Source organism: Pseudorca crassidens, chromosome 6, assembly GCF_039906515.1.
Source record: "Pseudorca crassidens isolate mPseCra1 chromosome 6, mPseCra1.hap1, whole genome shotgun sequence".
NCBI lineage: Eukaryota > Metazoa > Chordata > Mammalia > Artiodactyla > Delphinidae > Pseudorca > Pseudorca crassidens.
In genome coordinates this window covers 66966096-66985643 of record NC_090301.1, presented here as the reverse complement: position 1 = coordinate 66985643, position 19548 = coordinate 66966096, and the positions used below count along the sequence as shown (strand labels likewise).

At 39.2% G+C, this 19548-nt stretch overlaps 1 long non-coding RNA gene across 1 annotated transcript; it reads right to left on the bottom strand.

Annotated features, from left to right (window-relative positions):
* Nucleotides 1-1730: 1730 nt before the first annotated feature.
* On the bottom strand, nt 1731-18435 carry LOC137226588 (uncharacterized). The gene is made up of 3 exons (XR_010944414.1): nt 18347-18435; nt 4589-4688; nt 1731-4293 (listed from the first exon to the last, which is right to left on the bottom strand). It is a non-coding gene; the product is annotated as an uncharacterized lncRNA (long non-coding RNA).
* Between the last annotated feature and the right edge of the window lie 1113 nt (nt 18436-19548).

The window sequence follows — 19548 nt, the reverse complement described above, 5'->3', positions numbered from 1 at the left end:
AACAAGAGAGGCCGCGATAGTGAGAGGCCCGCGCACCGCGATGAAGAGCGGCCCCCGCTTGCCACAACTAGAGAAAGCCCTCGCACAGAAACGAAGACCCAACACAGCAAAAATAAATTAATTAATTAATAAACTCCTACCCCCAACATCTAAAAAAACAAAAAACAAAAAAACACTCTGAGTACAGAAAGAGCTTTAGGAAAAAAAACCCTCATAATCCAAGAAGGCGTTATGTATTCTATAATTTCTGTGCTTAGTGTATTTATTTATTTTAAAAATATATCTGTTCAGCCTGCATCCATCACAAGCAGAGTAGTGTGGCTAAGCCCATGGGCTGTGGTAAGAAAAGACCTGAGTTCAAACGTCAGCCCATCTCTAACTAACAGGATGTACTTAGGCAATGTAACTTTTTTTTGTACCTCAATTTTTCTCCCTAAAAATAGATGTAATAATATGCCCATGTCGTAAAGTTAACTAACACAAATGTTAGTTCACTGTCATGATCATTTTATGCCAGGCCCTGTGTGAAGAATTTTAACACAGTACAAGTGTGAACATTTACTCTCTTCTTGATTTTTCTATCAGCTCATGAAGTAGATCATTATTACTGGTCCCTTCAGCTGTGATTTTTTTTTTTTTTGTAATGTTGGTGAGAAAATGAAAATGTTCCAAACAACACTGTGTCACTTGTGAAATTTACCCATCATCTGTTCGTATTAAATCTTCAACTAACCAGTAATCTTTGGTTACATCTATGTGATAAAATATAACAGCCATTGTCTGACATAATATGGGGATTTAATATAGCTGGTTGGAAGGCAACTTCTGAATGCATATTCCTGCTGTGCGAGCTTCCCTGTAGCCATGGAGCCAGCGCCACAGCAAGATGGAGGGAGCCAGTCTGACTGTAAGCTTCACAGAATAAGATCCTGTTTTGACCTGGTGCTGGCTTGAGGAGACTGGAGCACACCCAGTGGTCACATCCAGGACCTCACTAGGAATTTCCCTTACACAGACATGACTCAAGTCGGGTAAATAAAACCAAAAGTCCCCAAGTATGGCAACTTCATGTTGCTAGATGAGCAGCCATTTCTGAATGCCTATTCCAATTGTCTGATTTTTCTGTCATAACCCTGTTTGGAACTTTGGATCTATCCTATGGTATAGCAAACTGCAGAATTTTGGCCAGTCCTATTTTTGTCCAAAGTGCAAACATGCTTCTCTGAATTTACAAAACATTGCTCTGTTGTGAGGGATGGACTCTGGGAGCCACCACGAGTTAAGTCTTCGAAGATTTGGTCTTGGTTCAGTACAGGCTGCCAAAAGATGGATGAAGGGGGATTCCCTATAAGCTTGAGAGATTCCCTAATAGAATCACTGTGAAAGGGGAAGCCAGACAGTCCGGAGTGTCATCATCTTTTCCTCCGAAGCATATTTGTGATCTTTCCCAAAGAGGATAGAAAAGATTCCGTGTTGTCTTGAAAAGGTTGAATCATCCTCAGAGGTGACGTCTAGGCCGCTGAAGGAATGACTCAGATGAGAGAATTCAATGGGAAGCACCCAAATTTCCTCATGGAGAACCTTGGAACCAAGTCTCTCATGAAAAGATTTCTATACCAAGAACCCACACTCTTTTGGGAAGGATGTTTCTTGAATTTGCTGTTTTCCAGGCTATAGGCTATCTCCAGACGATGAAACTGTGTTGGAGTTCAGAAAACAACATGAGACCGTGTAAAAAAAAAATTTTTTTAATCCCCAAATTTCTGCACACACAATGGAAAATTGGATGCATAACCATTAAATTTCACCAAGCTTTGTTCAATAATCTTTCATTATATACACACATTAAAACAATCCATTTGTAACTTCAAAAAAATTAGCCAACTTGGTTTACTAAGAGTTTTCTTAATATTATAAAGCTAGTGCAGTGGGTACTGCCAAGTCCTAGTAGGCATATGGCTCCACCACGTGGATGAGCCTCTGCAAAGAACACTGACAATCATTTTTAAAAAGAAGTTAGTTCTAATGAAAATCAGAGATCAGAGGCCAAGCCCTCTTATTATAGATGAGAAAAAAGAACTCGAGAGGTTAAATGATTTACCCAGTCACACAGCAACATTAAGGCTAGAAGCTTGGGGCTCCTTTTATTAAAGTAGTTGCTTGAATTAATTAAGTCTTACTGTTAATTCATCCATTCATTCATTTTAATTATTAAATAATAATTATTATTAAATAATCAGATTAAGCATGTTCAATAGGTATATGCTTTATTTTTGCCTGCCCATAATCTAAGCCCCGTTTTTCTTTGGTAGGATTCCTGTTGTGTAAGTGTGGTGAGGCAGAGTCCCACTTCCCTCTGGGGAACTAGAAGAAGCATTCATCCCCTCTTCTCACCCCAAGAGCTAAGAAGCAGACATGTCATTAAGTTTGGCCAGCAGGAAGCTCTATATGGGAATGTTGGATCTGTAGAAAGTGACAAAATCAGGGGTAGTTAGGGGTTGTTCTGGAGGTGATTGAACAGTTAAGTCAGTCACAGCGGTGGTAGGTCTTCATGTTAGCAGCAGCAGCCAGGATCCAGTGCGGGCACTGTTAGTGGAGATGTTCTCTCCAGGCTGATCCTGAGATATGAGCTTAGCTACATTCTCTGCTTCCCAGTCTCTAATTCAGGGCCCTTTTCTGAGCTTGGTTCTTTAGCCCTCTTATGGACTGTCTGAGCCAACCTTTTTTCTTCCAGTGAAGTCCTTTTCTGCTTAGTAGGATCAGAGTCAGTTTCTGCTGTGCAACCAGGACCCCGATTTAAACAGAAATTGTTACTAGTAGTGAGTTGCAGCACAGAATCTTGGTGAAATTGGCAGGATCCAGGGCTTTTATCTGGCTTTGTTGAGGGTGAAGGAATTTAAAATTCTAGTCATTTTAGAGATAGAATTTAGATCTGCCTTATTCTACTATGAAAAAGTGAAACTGCTAATTAACTTATTTCCTGTGGTCACTGGGAGTGAAATACTATCACCCTGTGGCTGTCATGCTATGTGGTTGCCAAGAGAGGCCACATGTAATTACTTCAGTCACCAGTCCTCGTCCTCGAGTCAGCCCAGTGTAGGTACCAGATATGTGAGTGAAGGAGCTTTCAGATGCTTCCAGCCCATAGTCATTGAGTCATCCCCAGACTCAAGACTTCCTAGCTGAGGCAGCAGACATCACAGAGCAAGGGAAAGCCATCCCCAGTGTTCCACCTGAATTCCTTACCTACAGAATCCATGATCATAATAGAATGATTGTTTTAAGCCACTAAATTGTAGGTTAATTTTATATGCAGTAAAGATAATCAGAACAAGAACCTATACCAACTCAGTGGCTAATGAACTAGCTGGACAGCCAGACAGTTGGGAAGAGTAGGGTTGGAGATTATGGAGGGAGTTTGGGGAAAGGGTATGTTGAACAGATAAGGTGATCCACTCAGTAAATATAGGTTAACCTCCTTTCTCAGCAATGCCAGCGGATTCATGAACCAAATGTTTATCATAGAGGGAATGAAGATTATCTGCAGTTACAACAACATGGAGTGCTCATCAGTGGCCATCCGGCTACTGTGAACACTCCATTTTTCTAGTATCAGTAACTGATCATGGGCTTCTAAAAAGCATTATACCTAGAGAGACCGAAGAACAATTTGATATCAAGTTGTCTACAGGGAATACCTATCATCTTTATGGGATGGGGAGAAGTGAGCAGCAGTTTTTCCTTATTGCAGTAGGTATTTATTCTGAATTTGTTTTTGCTTTCCCTGATCATTCTTCTCTGTCATTATACCATCTGTAGATTAATTGGTTGCCTTATGCAAGGCGATGGTACCCCACACTAAATAGATTCAGTTTAAAGGAACTCATTTTTTTTTTAAAGAAATAAGGAAGGCAATGGGTTAATATTCAAGGGATTCATTGATACTACTGCATACCCCATTACTAGAAGGAACTAGTCACTGAGTCAGATAAGCTTAACAGAGAGTCAACAGCGTGGGTGGTTGATGTGTTTTCTTGCAGGATACGGTTTACATTTTGAACAAACGATTGCCACATGGAGTTTTTTTTCCACTTGGTCAGAATATCCAAGTCTAGAATTGTAGGGTTTAAAACTGGAATGGAGGTTCTCAGGATTATATTTACTAATTCACTTGCCAACTGTTTGTTTTCTATCCTTTTGATTTTGGCTTCTGATGGAATAGTAACATGAAGGTTGGAATTCCATTGAATTGGAAGCTAAGGCTGCACCTGATCAGTTTGGGTTCTTCATGCTCTATGGAAGCAGGCAAAAACAAAAAGTAGAGAGAAAAGATTATTACTGTTGTTGCTGTGTTACTATGTTTGTCAGTTCCACTTAAGGGAAAGTAGACTTATTGCCACAGTTGTGGGTGGAAGAAAATGTCAGTGTACTGCAACCTGATTTAAGCAAGGCTACCAGGGGCTCAGATCCCTCACCATATTGGGTAAAGAATCATTGAGATTCAAACTGAAGGCAAGGAAAGTGGAGTGGAGGAAGGGAGTCACAAAATCCAGTTAAGGCCTCAGCTGAAGAACCCATGGTTGATTACCTTTGCTGTATCATGTTGCTTTGTTGGTGCTGCTGTTTGTTTGTTTGCAGCCAAGAATTCTGATTGGTACAGTCTCCAGATTTGCCATTGACTCATTTTTCTGGAAAATGACAGAAAAATCATAGTCCAATTTAAGTTTATAACTATTAGAATAATATAAATTTACATCAATTTTAATTATATTACTTTAATTATAGTTCTAGGAAGAATTATTATATTTCAAGTAAACAGGTGTATAAAAATTTCAAAATAGAATTTATTCAATTTAAACATTTATTTGATTTAAACATTTCAGGTAATGAAGGGTAGTGACATGGGAAATTATTAATTTTTAGTATCATAGTATTTTTTATGATTAAAAATATTTATTTCTCAGCTTCATATAAAATCTTTTCTGTATTAACTATAATAATGACATTTCATCTAGTCTCCACCATGAAAATGAGCTCCTTTCTTAAATATTCTTTTCTTTAAATATTTTTAAAATTAATTTTTGGCTTCGTTGGGTCTTCATTGCTGCACGCAGGCTTTTTCTAGTTGTGGCGAGCAGGGGCTGCTCTTCGTTGAGGTACGCAGGCCTCTCATTGCAGTGGCTTCTCTTGTTACAGAGCACAGGCTCTAGGCATGCGGGCTTCAGTATTTTTGGCATGCGGGTTCAGTAGTTGTGGCTCACAGGCTCTAGAGTGCAGGCTCAGTAGTTGTGGCACACGGGCTTAGTTGCTCCGCGGCATGTAGGATCTTCCTGGACCAGGGCTCAAACTCGTGTCCCCTGCATTGTCAGGCAGATTCTTAACCATTGCACCACAGGGAAGTCCCTTAAATATTCTTAATAATAAAGTAATTGAGTATGAAATAGAGTATCACTACTTTAGTATATTAAATTAAGTAGCTTATTACTGGGGAAAAGAGTGTCAAATTTTTAATTCTAAGCATTTTTCATTACTGAAGAGACTATAGCTCACCATGATCTTTAGTATATTAAAATAACATAGATATTTTGAGTTTTAAAAAATGATAACCAAGCTATGGGATGGAAATAAGCATTTTATGAATGCTAAAATTATTTGCTACCAGAAAGGAAAATAAATTCCTGAAGGATACAAGCTTAGGATCATACAAAGAAAATAATGATTTGGGGTTGTTGGAGTCTTTCAAAATAAATTGGTAGTTATGTAAGAATATTATTTCAGTGTTTACAGAGTAATTTATCACAGAAAAATGTTCAATTAAGATCCCAGAATGATTTACCACAGACATTTTAGGCATATCCAAACATTTCCACATAAATTAAACATGATGTAATTGAGTGTTACATTAGCAATGCACCAGTGTTGATTCATGTGGAAATCCCAGACGTTTCACTGATTGCTATCCTTTCACTGTGTATTAATGTAGATGTCATAGGTATTTTCATGAGGATCATGTGGTAAATCAACTTTAATGTACTATTTTAAAGATTGAAGCAGTTTTCAAGGTGTCATAGTCTATTTATGCAGATTTATATACTGTTTAGAATTTAATTTGCAAATAAGTACTATTAGGATTACTTCAAGTAAAACCATGTATTTAAATAAGTCATTTACCCATGCTAACTCTTTGTGTTTACTAACACGTGACTTATTGTCTGTTAAAAAGTGATGCTTTTTTATGGCTATTCATTTTGGATATTTTAGCATAAACATAACTAAAGCAGTAGGCTATTGCGTAATTCAGGTCTTTTGGGTTTCCTAATGATCACACAAATTATTTAGCCCCTCTTTACTTATTTATATCTAGATGTTCACCCAAAACAATTTAGGGTAGATTATTTACTTATTTATATCTAGATGTTCACCCAAAACAATTTAGGGTAGATTATTAACAATTTAGGGTATTATTATTGAGATTATATCTAGATGTTCACCCAAAACAATTTAGGGTAGATTATTTATATCTAGATGTTCACCCAAAACAATTTAGGGTAGATTATTATTATAGAGAGAGATTATTATTTAGGGTAGTTTTTTTCACATGTAAAATTTTTTTAACTTTTTAATTAATATGTGTTTTTAAACAAAGTAAATGAAAACTAAGAATGGAAAAGTTAGATGGAGCCAGGAGTGAGGTTAATATCTAAAAAGCAGGCACTTGCGAGTGATGAACAGCAAATTTGGCTCCAAGCTCTCCAGCAGCCAGATGTTCCTTAAATAGCTTGGGGCCGTCTTTACACAGAAGCCAAAACCAGTGTGAATGACCTTGAGGCTGCTCAGCCTAGCTTAGTACAGTATAAGGAGATTACAAGTGGACCATGCTTTACACAATAGATTTGTTACCGAGAAACTGTGCAGAAAGGGAAATTTTGTACATGGAATCATGTTATAAATACACTCGTGGAGGGATCATAAATGGTTCCTTTTAAAGAAAACCGACAAATGACTCCTTGTGTAACGTGGAACTAATACACTTAGTTCTCTTATGAGTTTAGGATTTTTAATATTGGATTTTCTGAAGAGTCAGTGTGTAATATCATAAGGCTATCCTCTCATCTCAGTATCATGGTAGTAGAAATATTTAATGTATGCCCTGAATTTTTCAGGGAATGGGTTTAGTCTATGTGTAAAACCCTCTAACTTCTGTTTTGTTGTGTTTTGTTGTATTTACCATGTTTCATTGCTTTTGTTCAATTTTCTGAGTGCATATGGCAACCTACAATCTAAATTCCTTTGTGCAATACACATATATTTGAAAATATAAACACACACATCTATAGTCATATTCAGAGATAACCCTAACATTCACCAGTTATTGTCTACCATGGTAAACTCTAGATATTGAACCAGCTATCACTTAAAATATCTTCATTTTTTTTAAGTTTTGCTTTTAGTAAAATGGATAATCTTTTATGATCTTTGAAATAAAAACAATCAATTAGAGACTTTACTCCTAAAAGGAGCCTTAAAAAGTATCAGTTTCCTATTTTGCAGGTGAAGAGCACAGGATGCGAAGAGGATACAGTCTTGCTGCCTGTTGTATCCTAGGGCCCCACATTGAGCCTAATACATAGTAGCTTCTCGGTGAGTATTGTTAAGTGAAGGTGAAGGATTTGCATATTATTTCATAATGACACTGCTCAAGTGTCACCTATCATGGTTAAATTAAGCCTCAGAAGTACCCTTACACGTTACTTGTGAAAACAGAGAAACATGACTTACATGTCACCTACGAAAACAGAGAAACAGAAAATGTAACAGTGTTACATTCCCATTTGGAGAAGCGTAAGTTTTTGTAATGATATCTGGTATTTTTAAATGCTAAAAGAACTAAGTTAAGAAAAGAGTCAAATTAGAGTTTTTGCCTATAATAAAAACTTCATAACAAAATGAAAAGTCCAATTTCTACTTATATTTATTAAGTTGAAAAGTGCTTTAGGGCAATGATCCACTTGAACTGAAAATGTTTCAATATGGATAACTCAGAAAATAAATCACTGGCAACACAAAATGATGATATAATCACTGCAAACAGACTAAGCAGCAGATACCTGGCTAGTTTACTCCACACAAATGAAAAATAGAAATACTATTCAACCATATGACAAACTATGTACACTAAGTGACCAAAACTATTTTAAAAACAGATGAAAAAGTATGGTTAATTTCCCCACAAGGCATTTATTTATACTGTATAAATATAAAGAAATTTAAAGCATTGACTCTGTTTACAACAGAATTTGAATAAAAGACAGGAATAATTAGAAGATGTTCTTAATGACGCAAAACCATTAACTTTTAGTTCTTCTGAGAAATTATTTAACCACAACCATAAACTTAGCCATAACCACTTAACCATAAAAGTGCTGTTTAAGAGCTGGAGTCAAGTTAACCTTCATTTATATCCACTACTGAAAATGCAATTATAGCTAGTCAGCCAGGGAATCTTTAAAAGAAACACAAAACAGGGTGAGAGTAGAAGTGCACTAGTGAATTAACTATAAATAACATATAGAAATAAAGGGTAAAATAATTATATAAAGATGGAAGGTAAAGAAAAAAAAGTACTAAAAAGTATTGAAAAGGGGGCCTTAAAGCCCTATGATGATCAAGGAAAGAAATTTGTAAGAGGAAGGAGGAGAGGAGCAATATAAATGTCTGCTATATTTGAAGGAAGAGAGGGAGGGAGGGAGGGAGGGAGGAAGGGAGAGAGGGAGGAAGGAAGGAAGAGAGGGAGGGAAGGAGGGAGGAAGGGAGGAAGGGAGGAGGGAGGAAGGAAGGAAGAGAGGGAGGGAGGAAGGGAGGGAGGAAGGAAGAGAGGGAGGGAGGGAGGGAGAGAGGGAGGAAGGAAGAGAGGGAGGGAGGGAGGGAGGGATAGAGGGAGGGAGGAAGGAAGGAAGAGAGGGAGGGAGGGAGGGAGGAAGGAGGCAAGAGAGAGGGAGGGAGGGAGGGAGGAAGGAAGGAAGAGAGGGAGGAAGGGAGGAAGAGAGGGAGGGAGAGAGGAAGGAGGCAAGAGAGAGGGAGGGAGGGAGGGAGGAAGGAAGGAAGAGAGGGAAGAAGGGAGGGAGGAAGGGAAGAAGGGAGGGAGGAAGGGAGGGAGGGAGGGAGGAAGGAAGGAAGAGAGGGAGGGAGGGAGGAATGAAGCAAGGGAGGGAGGGAGGAAGGAAGGAAGAAAGGGAGGGAGGAAGGAAGGAAGAAAGGGAGGGAGGGAGGGAGGGAGGAAGGAAAGGAAAGGAGGGGAGAAGAGTATGATCTCTTGAAGTGAAATCTTATTGCAAATTGAAGACCCTACTCCAGAAGTTTGTTCTTAGTCTCTTTTCTCACCAGAGTGGCTATTTCAGAGATGTAAACTCTAAACATGGCAGCTCTCCTTAAAGGCAAATGGCAAGGAGTTTCGTTTTTGATGTATTTGTTTGGTTGGTTTCTGACACTGGGGGTGGGAAAAGGAAAATCTACCTGCTCTTCTAATGACAAAGAAAACTCTTCATCCATTTATTTATCTTATTTGTCAGTTCTTTTGCCTATCTCAAGCAATATTTAAAGAAATTTAAGAAGAAAAAAATCACCTAGTCCTTATTCCTATTTTAATTCCATTATTCAACATTACCTTCTAGTTTATTCAAATCACATAGTATAATCAAAGTAAACAGATCATCTAGTGCCCTACTTTTTAACGTCTTGTTTTTCTATATTATACAGTTCATGATTATAATTACTTCAGGGAACAAAATATTCCATGGATGTTTTACTTATCTGTCTCTTGTTGAACAATCAGTATGTTCCTTAGGTTTTATTTATAATTAACGCTATATTTGACTTCTCTCTCCATTTATGTTTTTTTTCTTTATAATTATTACCTTAGAATAAATTCGCAGGACTAGGGGGAACTGTGCCAAATATTATGAATATTTATAGTGCGCTTCGTAAATGTTGCCAAATTGTTCTCTAAAAGGAATATACAAATTTACGCTTCCATCAGCAATATCTGAACATATCAGTTTTCCCCAAAAGTTGACAGCAATTTCCCTTTATCATTTGACCACACCCATGCTTTGGGATGTTTCTCTCACTATCCAAAAGGGATGAGTAGATGAGCTTGGAAAGCATGGAACTTTTCATTTAACTCAGTTTGGAATGACTGAAGGATCTTGTTTTCATTCAATAGCCACATCCACTCAATGAAATATTATGCAGGAATAAATAAGGATAAACACAAATGCTACACAGTAACATAAAAAACACATTCTGGAATTCAGTTCAAAGGAAAAGGAAGACTTAAAGGGTTTGGCTTGTCCACTTATGTTTCCAAACCCACACCATCTGAGAGACGGCTGTGTATACTCAGCCTTGTTTCATGCCAAAGACTTTCTTGCAACACACTCTGTTTCCAAGGGTAACACGAATCTATTTTTCCAAGAACACTGCTTGCTGCCTAACCATTTCTAGCTACCTACAAAGTTCAGAAGAAATGGATCGAATATGAGGCCCTGTAATGTTGCTGGATGGGCATAATAAGCCACTTGGGAACATTCTTTCTGAAAGAATAGGGCATCTAATTCTTTCCCTGGTATTTATCTCTGTGGTCCTTTTCTAATTAATTGCATTTAAATTGTTAAAATTTAAGTGCTTTTTAGAATGTTTGACTTAAACTGTACTATTTGCAAAAATATCTGCTCAATATTAAACTCTTCTGTATTTGTTTATGTATGGTCAGGCCTTTCAAGATGGCTGTTCTCTTGCTCACTGATCAACTAGGCCCTGCTTCAACTAGGCCCTGATCAACTAGGCCCTGATCAACTAGGCCCAGCTTCTCTCACATGACTCTCCAATCCTGTTAATTATAGGGCCTAATTAACTGCCTACCTGCTTGCACCATGCCCCGACTGCCGGTGCCCCTAGTAACTGAGCCAACCTGACGTCAATTCCCCTTCTAGATTGTGGCCTCCTCCTGGCTCCCCCCACCCGGGCCCCTCCTCCCGCCCTTGCTCCCGCCCCCAGGTAGCAAAGATGGCTGGCGTTTCCTGTTCAGTGTTTGCCGCGCACAGAACGCAGTGAGGTGTCGCTCCAGGACCTTGCTTCAGGCAGGTAAGATCCCCTCTCCAGTAAACCATTGGTGTCTCTGTCGCTGACTACGAACTTTTTCTTCCGTCCTGAGGCTGGCCGAGTGAGTACAAGGCTTGCAGCCTAACAATTAGTGAGCCAGCCAGGTGGCCGAGGAAACTCCCGTGAGCGCTGAGATGCCGGGAAATCAGGACGGGGAACAGAAAGTTGCGGGGTTAAGGTGGCTGGTCCCTAGCTTGTGGAGCCCCGTGGCAGCTGTTTACCATGAGAGATGTCTTTCTCTCCCATTATGCTGATGAAATCCTGTTAACCTCAGAGCCTCTTTCCAGTTGAAAAGTAGCAGCCCCATGCTTGTGACTCATCTGAGTGCCCAGGGATGGCTGGTGAATACAGACAAAATGCAAGAACCTGGATTATCAGGTACCTGGCTGTTAGCTAGTTGGGTACGATGAGCATATCCCTGAGCCACCAGCCCTAAGCAAGACACAGGCTTTAGGGATGTTAACTCAGGGACAGGCTTGTGAATTGGACATGGCCAGTTACTCGGAAGTGTTTGTTAGGGGCCTGTGACAATAGCAAACTAATAAGAGTGCCCTTGGGCCTCAGGTCCCAGCCATGGAAGGGGACGGAACAATGATGTAGTGTGATGGAACACCAGCTAAATGCAGTCTACGATGCGCTACAACAGGTAAAAGACATTACAAGAGGTCTAGCCTAGTCGTGTAGCAACCCCAAAACCATTATTTGGGATCTAGAACAGCTGTGCATGCTATAAGACCCCCCCCCCCCGCCCCCTCCGCCATGGACATTGATAAGAACCAAGGGATCCACCTTCCTGGCCATGAAGTTCAGGAATGGGCCAGTAAAAATGACATCCACTGGCATTTCCACCTGCCTTACAACCCCACTGCTGCCAGGCTACTTAAAACAACCATTAAGGTGGGAGCAAACATCCCAGTGCTTACACCACGTTAACCCAGAGGCAGCTGATCCAACACAATCCGAGTTCGACTGTTGACTACCAAAGGACTGAAGGCCCACTGCCAGTTATTGGCCAGGACCCTAACTTGCTTTTGCCCTTGCCACAGGATCTAGACCCAGAGGAACACCTTATAAAATGGGCCTGGGACTGGCAGGTAAGACCCTGGTGGTTTGGGTTTACCACCCCGTGGTGAATAGGACTAGAAAGGGACTTAACAGAGCTCACCTGTCTCCTGCCGCGCCCCACCTAGGACTACTAGAGTAGTTAATCCGGGCTCCCTACTGGAGAAAGCCACAATTATATTAACCATGTGGCCTGTTATGCCGCTTCTTTATTATTTAGCACCGGCTATGGGCAGTGAGGATGGACAGGTGGGATCCTGCAGGCCAGGATGAAAACCGCAGGTAGAGACGGTATTATCTCAGAAGGCTGTTACTGCTTGTATTTTGCTTAGTGGTCATGATTTTCCCTGTATTGTGCCTGTTAAACGTCTTATATTTTGTCCTTAGTCTGAGTGGAGGGAATCTGTTTGCGGACTGGGTGACTGTGGTGGCGTCACTGTGCAGTGAGTTTGTTGGGTTGCTGTAGCTAGAGGAGTAAATCATCCTCCTTTGGACTTCCATGAAAAATTGACCTGATAAGCACATGGCCCCCAAAGATTGTCCCTCTCTTGGACTCTTGATTTTCTTTAGCTGCAGTTGTCTATTCGGTATGCGGGGTATTTGATTGTAGTGTACCTCTACCTACCTGACCCCAGGCATATCAGGGAAGAGGGGTGGACCCAGATGGTAAGGGTCGTGTAGGGGTGGAATGCATGGAGGCCATTCAAGATGGCTGTTATCTCTGTACGTCCCCTGCTCAACCAGGCCCTGCTTCTCTCACATGACTATCCAGTCCTCTTAATTATAGGGCCTAATTAACAGCCTGCGTGCTTGCCCCATGCTCCAGGTGCTAGTCTCCCTGGTAACTGAACCAACCTGACATCAATTCCCCCTATAAACGGTAGCCTCCTTTCCCCCTGAGTAGTGAAGACTGTTGCCATGTCCCTCCCACCGTCTGCACACGGTGACGTGTATGACCTTGGATAAGATGGATAAGATCCCCCTGTCCACTAAACCATTGATGTCTCTGTCGCTGACTCTGGGCTCTTTCTGAAGTCTTAAGGCTGGGTAAGTACAGGGCTTGCAGCCCAGCAGTTTACAAGAATGGACTCTGGAACTAGATTGATTGCATTCAAACCCCAGCTTTGTCACTTAGCTGTGAGACTTTGCATATTATTGATACTTAACCCGTCTTTGGCTCAGTTTACTCATCTGTAAAGTTAAGATAGTAATACCACCTGTTTCAGGACTGTTGTGAGGATTAAATCAGTTATAATATCCTAGTGTCTGGAATCACATAGTAAAGCATTCAATAAATTGTCTCTGAGGTTGTTGCATGAGAAACCTTTCTGTACTGTACTGGCTCCAAGAGCTCAAGACAAAACAGCTTGCTAGTGACCTTCATTTCCTCTCCTTGAATTGTCATTTTTCCATTTTAAATAATACACAACAAAGAATAATCACAATGGCTGACATGACTGAATGCTTATTGTGTACCATACACAGTACTGAGTGCTTCATGTGCATTATTTCACAAGTCATCACAATAACTCTATGAAGTTGATACCAGTTTTCAGATGCAGTGACAGATGCTTCAAGAAACTAATGCCCAACACCAACTAACTAGGAAGTGGCAGAACTTGAACTTAAAAGCAGTCCTGCTTGTCAGAATATGTGCAGGAAAAGAGAAAATGTACTCAAGTCAGTGGTTTCTGGATCATAAAATTGGAGTGGTGATTTAAAATGTCTCTATAGCTATCTGTTATGTAATAAGAACATATTTCTCTGACAATAAGGCATTATTTAAATGTATTTCAAACCCTGTAGATATTAGCATTTCTACTTCACAATGAATAATAGTTCCTCTTATTGCTCACTCCTGTGAACTAAAAAGTAGTCTATCTTTGAATCAGTCTTTTTATCCTTTGCACAAAGCAGTTCTATTACGACTTTCTAAAAATGAATATAGTGTTTTAGAATCTGAATTCCAAATACTTGCTCTTAGCACAAACGTAACATGCACAGATTTTTTAAAAATCAAGTTAAAATCTAGCATCGCATTTAACTTGGCATCGTAAGGTCTCCTTGCTCTTACCCTTTATGTCCCTAAGGGAAATCCCCTGATAAGTTAGCATGGGGATCAGCAATAGACGACAGGCCAAATGGAAGCAGAAGCACAGCCTGGTGACAGAGGAGGCAGGTGTGTCCCACACTCAATCACCCTGTCTCGGAACTTTTACGGAATGGGGAAGAGGAAAGAAAGGCAGCATGTAGCAGATCAGATTCATGGTTAGTGGTCAACTAACACTTGTGCTACTGCCTGCCAGGTCCTAGGTGCTTTTACCAATATTTTCCCATTTAATATTCCAAGATCAGCGTGAAATAGGTATTAGTAGTTCTTCTTACAGGTAAGGGCAATAAGCCTCAGATGGAGCAGCTTAACCATGCAGATGATAGGTAGCAGACAAGGGATTTGAACCCTGATCCGCAAATGGCCTACACTTGTCGTTATATAACGCCACCAACCCATTCATGATTCCTAATGCCCAGAGGCATAAGAGGTGGTAATCTTATAGAAGCATTATATGTAAGAACGTAACCATAAATTGGAATGCTGTAACAAAATTAGTAAATAAAGAAGTATGGGGCTATTTGCACACCAGTCTGTACTTCCTTTGCCTTTTTATGTAAGAACCTATTCCTTGACTAAATGTTTTAGCTCAGATAGTGTTTGCTAAACCTATGATTCTTGCTATGGAGTGCAAGGCAAAATTTTATTTAGTAATGTATGATAAATAGTAGATCTGATTTATAATAAACAAATACTTGGACCCATAATATTACTGTAACTAGAACCAGAGTCCACAGATGTGCTAATTATTCCCTCCTCTGAGGTCTCTGGGAGGATGATAACCAAGTCTGTGACCCATCTCTAAGGCTCTCATCATCTTCCACATTTCTGTCAGTTTATTATTCTATATATCTGTCAACAGGGAGATTAAACAGAAGAAGAGTGTGGACTTATATTGCTTTCAGAACTTTATGAGGATAAGGACATTTTAGACAATGAAATGTTACCGAAGCGTGTTTTGAAGATTTTATTTTCCAAGAGGCTGAGTTGTCATTTGCCTGGAATGGTTCAGGACAGTTCTGCCTGGAGGCAGGACTATGGACTCATTAACCTTCTAGCCCTGCAACTCTGTCAGTCTCGATTCTCTCCACGGTTTCAATCAGATACAGCTGCCTCTAGCATCATTCTGGTTGGTTCAGTGTGGCTCTGTGCTCTTGCAGTTTTCCATATGGCAGGGGAAAAAAAAGCATCTTCAACATGTGTAGCTGTGCATGAAGCAGTGTGCATGGTGGAACTTTCCTTACTGAAAGGCTCAGCATAAAATATATTGATAGATGAGCACATTGGTATATAGAAGAGCACCGTGTGCCAAATATAGAAGATTCTTATTTCTCTTTGCGTATAGATGAATACACAGCTGCGGTGCTCTCAGGAGGCCTAGGAGTCAACTTGGTCCAAAGGAATGACTGTGCTATTTTTGCACTTTCCCTCACATTATTTCTCAAGGCTTGAGGGAATTTAAATGTGACTTACTTGGCAATGACAAGTCTCTGTCCCCTCGGTACCTCCCAAATGAGATCATTTACACAAGTCACCTCACCATAGCTCATTCTATCTCTTCATAGAGAAACAGTATCACTTAGGTGGAATCTAGATTTCAAGAAAGGATGGGTTTTTTCCCCTTAAAAATGACTACTTTAAAATGTTAAATTCATAGTACTTCTGTAATTTATTAAAATATATGTTCTCTGGAAGAGGCAAGGGTCATGTCATAGAACCTTAGTATTACTAATGAAGGAATTGAGGCTCTGAGAAATGACTTGGATAAGATCTCCCGGTAAGTTGGGAGCATCACCAGGACAAGAACCCAGCTCTCTGGTGTCCCGGTCCAGAATGCAACCCTTACTGCTTTCCTCAACACTCCTGAATGAAACTGATTTGAACAAAACCAATAAAATCTCTCCTTAGTTAAATATTACTGTACTTTTATCATGAAGTAGAGTTTTGAAACAAGCAAATGTATTTACTAGTACACATACGTTATTTCTTATGATTCTTAAAGAATTTTATTTATGAAACAATGAAATTCACCTATTCCCTTGGAAAAATCTATTAAAATGGAGACAGGTAATAATCATTACAATGAATTTGAATTTGGAGAAAGTGTCTGTTCGAAGTCCTTCTCTATAGAAGGAATAATTAAAGGCCTTGGAAGAGGTGGTGACTTGATTAGAGCCATAGTACTTTAGAGAGTGGGCACTTAATGAGGGTTTTAAAAATCAATTAACTCATTTATAGAAATTTCTAAGTCTGTAAGCCACTTTACAAATACTGTGAAAGATTTCTGTGCCTCCTCATGTATTTGTGTGTATTTCTGGCAGAATATGTTTAAATGGAAATCAAGACAGGTTTAAGCAAATTTAACCTAAATGATCCACATTTTCTTGATGTCTCTTTAGAATTGGAGGGAATTCTACAATAGTTGTATCAGGATTGAAGTTTGGTTATTGTCATTATCATGCTATCAATACAGTTGGCTATAACTATTTTCTTACATTTGTAGGGAGGTGGATCAGTATTTCTAATGAGAGAGAAGAAGATTTTAAATGACCTGTTTCTCACCTAGTCAAGATTTTAAAAAGCAATTTACTGAATTGGTCATTCATTCTTTCAACAAATACTTACATCGCATGCTTAATATGACAGGTAGTATAGAAGAATGAGGACTCAGTGTCAGAGTACCTGGGTTTATGTTCTGGTTTTCTGTTTACTAGATATGATCTTGGGTCCTTTGTTCCTCAATTTCTTCATTTGTAAGAATGGATGTAATAATACCTGTTGTTGTAGATTAAATGATTAATATCAGTAAAGCATTTAGAAGAGCGAATGGTAAGGGCAAAATGTTAACTGCTGCTGTTATTATGTATTATGGACTGTGCATGGAGGATAAACTAGGTATGGTTTTTCCCTCATGGAGAACAAAAGTTAGTAATGGGAAAATAATAAATAATTGGATAAATAACTTTTAAGGGAAGTATAATGTGAATAATATCACATGGATATAACATCTCTCTAAATGTTCATGTGTCACTTTCTTCTATTGCAACCAAGAGAAACCACACTTCACTTTGCTATTCCACACACTCCCTGGTGACTGAGTCTCAAAATCTTTGATATTTTTATGGTAAATTGTACCCTTTCAAGTGAGTAGCAAATGGAATTTCACATTAGGACCATTGTGTTGGGCAGACATCCTCGGAATAATTTATTTTTCCACTTCTCATTTCTTTATGACCACTTAAAGTTTCAAGAAAGCAATCTTGATTTCCAAATGGTTCACTGCATTTCTTAAGGCATAAATCTCTGTGATGCTCCAGAGACCTTTGTCCTAGTAAAGACAAATTCTTCTGGGAGGAAATGAAAAGACCAACTGCCAGTGTTTGTTGAGGACAAGCCCAGTTGTTCCTCCCATTCTGCAGCAGATGGCATGGACAGCCTGAGTGCCAAAGAGGAAACGCACAACCCCATTCACCCAACCATCTTTGTCTCACTCCACAACTCCACGTCCTAATTACAGTCACTTCTTTTTCTGCTTGTACTCTCCGCCTTCTAGGAGTGAGCTGATTTGGATAACCTGCAACAATATTAACCAGATATCCCTAAATACACCTGGCATTTTGCCCCCACTCAGACATGTGAGGCAGATTTTAAATTCATATTTAAATGAAGGTCAGCTTGCTTCACAGACAGCTCATCTAGATAAGGGTTTAAAAAAGAAAAAGTTGTCAAAGATTCTGCAAGAAGTCAGGCTTTTGTTCAGATTTTTTTCTTAAAGAATAAAACGATTCTCATAGTAGGATTCCCCAAATCAAGCCTGGACACAGTCAAAAGTCCTAGGATTACTAAAAATGATTTACTTGATCTTTGGCACTTGCATTAAATGTCTTATTTTTAGACAAGGTTTTTGAAGTCTCCTCTAAAATACAGGGTCATCAAAATATTTTACTGCTCTTTTTCTTCTTGCCACAAAATGGGTATTCTTTATGATTGGTAAATAGGAGAATTTAGACTCACCCTTTAAGTTGGAAGACACAGATGACATAAGCACAGGTCGCCTGCTAGGAGGGAAGGTGCAGAACTGCCATGGTTATACAGTGAAGTGTTGAAGCATTTCTGCCCGTGGTACTTGAGTGCACTAAAAATAGGCAACCCTGAACTGTATTGCAGTTGAAGGACAAGATAAAAATAGGAAATAAACTTGAAAATAATTGTATAAATAGAGTACTGGGATTAACAACTCAACCCACAGGATTGAATTCGCTAATAAGATTTATTATTTTTATTGAATGTAGGAAATAGGATACCATTTAAATATTTAAGAGAAATGTTGGTTATGAAATTGTGTTCAGGATTTAAGAATGATTGACATTCAAGCAGTGACAACTTATCATTTGGAATAAGGTTTCTTTCAGTTTTTCAGCTGAGAAGTCCCTGTATATCTTTTAATGGTACCCCTCCCATATAGAAACAAAAATACAAAAAAAAACACACCCAAATTTGGATAATATGCATCAGCTAGATAGACATAACTGATTGAACGGATGCAGCTAAAACCCAGCGGTGGTTTTGCGGTGTCCCAGCTTTACTCTTGAATTTAATTCCCAGTAAATAGGTCTGGGAGAAGCCCAAGAAATGGAGGCATTCAGTTTATTTAGCATAAGTTTAGCCACTGTGGAGACAGCATCAAACAATTTAAAATTCTTCATCTCTCCTTAAAAGACTGTATTTAAAATTCAGGCTTCAAAACCTAGAAAATTAACTCTTGGCCTCCTACTTCAGTCCTCTCTTGTTTTGGCCTTCTGTATTTCCACAAAGAATACTATCAATACTTATCCCTGTTTCTCTTCCTTCTGATGCCACTGCCATGACTCCAGGACCAGAATGCCATCAGTTCACAAAGGATCCTTCTGAATTTCTGCTTTTGCCCACTTCTGGCAAATTAACTTAAATGTATAGTTATTTCACTTTTCTGCTCAAAAACTTCAGAAGATTAGAGGATAAATATGAAACTCTTATCCTGGAATTCCAGGCTTCCTAAACCTGCTTTTATGTTTTAACATTAATCAATTATACATTTTTTATTTAGCCAATTTATTAATTTTAACCTCTTAATCCACCATCTAATTCATAACATAGGATGATATTACCAATAACCTACCAATGTCCTCCTTGCCTACCCTAATCTTACCCTTTTCCTCCCTCTTAGAGGTAACCAC